The 1,964-nt window shown below is 38.5% G+C and overlaps 1 non-coding gene across 1 annotated transcript; it reads left to right on the top strand.

Annotated features, from left to right (window-relative positions):
• The first annotated feature begins 1,268 nt into the window (after positions 1-1,268).
• On the top strand, positions 1,269-1,375 carry LOC139878991 (small nucleolar RNA R71). Its single transcript, XR_011769848.1, has one exon. It is a non-coding gene; the product is annotated as a small nucleolar RNA R71 (small nucleolar RNA).
• Positions 1,376-1,964: the final 589 nt, after the last annotated feature.

Here is a 1,964-nt window from a genome sequence, read left to right as displayed (position 1 = left end):
CAGAAATTTCTGGGTCATCACACTAATGGTTTGATCAAAGAGTCGAACACTCATTTTCGTTGGACTTAACTCACCTACTCCTAATCTCTTATATAATGAAAGAGGCATAACACTCACACTCGCACAAGACAAGGAATAATAAATTCACCCGGATCACCCAACCTGGGTGGAGGTTTTGGTGGAACTATCTTTACCGGGTTTACTTTTACGGTTTTTGTTTCTTGCACTTTCTTATTCTTCTTCTTCTTTCCAGAGGTATCACAACTTTATTACCTATCACTTGCTCATAATCAACTCCTTTTCTTGGAAACGGGATGGGTGGTCTGTATGGTGCCACCACTGGCTTTACATACTCGGGTGGTGGTGGTGGTGTTGTAACTTCTTCATTGTTACTCACATCTAAAACCTTCCCATTTTCTGAAGCTCGTTTTTCAGAATTTGTTGACACCATATTAACATTCTCATTCCGAGGATTTACTTCAGTATTACTCGGTAGCTTTACTTGTTCCCTCTCACTCATCATGCTAGCAAGAGTACCTACGTGTTTTTCTAGATTCAAAATGGAAGCTTGTTAAGTTCTTAATGATTGATCAAACCTCTCATTTGTTTGGGTTTGAGATGTAATAAATTGTGTTTGAGATTCCATTAGCTTTGTCATCATTTCTTCTAGATTTGGCTTTTTCTCTTCGGTTTGTTGTAGTGGTTTATACAAGCCAGGCCTTTGTTGATTGAAAGTGTTGTTTTGAGTTGGTTGGTTATTCGGACCTTGTTGGTTGTACGAGTTATTGTTGGGTCCATTTGGATTGTAAAGAATGTTTTGATTTCGATTAAAGTTTGGCCTTGGCGGTTGATAATTATTTTGATAATTATTTCCCGGCGTTTGGTTTATGTAGGAAACATTCTCACGTTGTTCCATAGTTTGCTCGATGTGACACTCTTTCGTTAAGTGTGGTCCACCGCATTACTCACAACTGATTCGTATTGCGTGAATATCTTTATTCATCTTTTCCATTCGTCTCTCGAAAGCATCTATTTTTGCGGAAACAGAATTAAAGTCATGGCTAGAATCGGCTCTAGCCGCTTTAGATGAACAAAAAATATCTTTTTCCTGGTGCCACTCATGCGAGTGGGAAGGTGTGTTATCAATGATTTTGTGAGCTTCGGTTGCGGTTTTCTTCATAATGGAACCACCAGCTGCTATGTCGATGTCTTTTCATGTAGCAATGTCGCATCCTTGGTAGAATATTTGTACTATTTGATAAGTATCTAAACCGTGTTGAGGACATCCTCTCAACAACTTTCCGAATCTTGTCCACGCCTCATATAGAGTTTCATTTGGCTTTTGTGTGAACGTAAAAATTTCTTCTTGAAGTCTCACGGCTTTAGATGCCGGAAAGAATTGTTTAAGAAAATTTTCAACTAAAACATCCCATGTATCAATCGTCCCTTCAGGTAACGATTCTAACCACTCTTTGGCTTCTCCCTTTAAAGTCCAGGGAAATAACATGAGATATATATGTTCATCCTCAACTTCTCGGATTTTGAATAGTGTACAAATCCTATTAAAGGTACGAAGATGTTCGTTTGGATCTTCTTTTGGCGTACCACTAAATTGGCATTGGTAAGTTACCATGTGTAGGATTTGTCGTTTGATTTCATAATCTGGTGCATTAACATCTGGCTTAATAATGGCATGACCTTGGCTCATGCGTGTAACTCTCATTCGGTCTTCCATACTTAGAGGTTCTTGATTTTCCATGATTGGATTTGTTGAATCTGAATCACTAGAGGATTCTGATTTAATGGTTTCTTCCTCGACAATCTTTGGATGAGTGATTTGTGGTTCAGGAGGAATGATTAGTGGTTCAGGATCTCTGAATTGTCCTTGAATATCCTCCGGATTCTCAATTGTGAGGTTGGGTTCAAAAAATGGATTATCGGAAATTTGAATTGGATTACTTGGT

Source organism: Rutidosis leptorrhynchoides, chromosome 11, assembly GCF_046630445.1.
Source record: "Rutidosis leptorrhynchoides isolate AG116_Rl617_1_P2 chromosome 11, CSIRO_AGI_Rlap_v1, whole genome shotgun sequence".
In the NCBI taxonomy this organism is placed as follows: domain Eukaryota; kingdom Viridiplantae; phylum Streptophyta; class Magnoliopsida; order Asterales; family Asteraceae; genus Rutidosis; species Rutidosis leptorrhynchoides.
The sequence above is the reverse complement of the archived record's forward strand: the minus strand, read 5'-3'. Positions and strand labels throughout refer to the sequence as shown.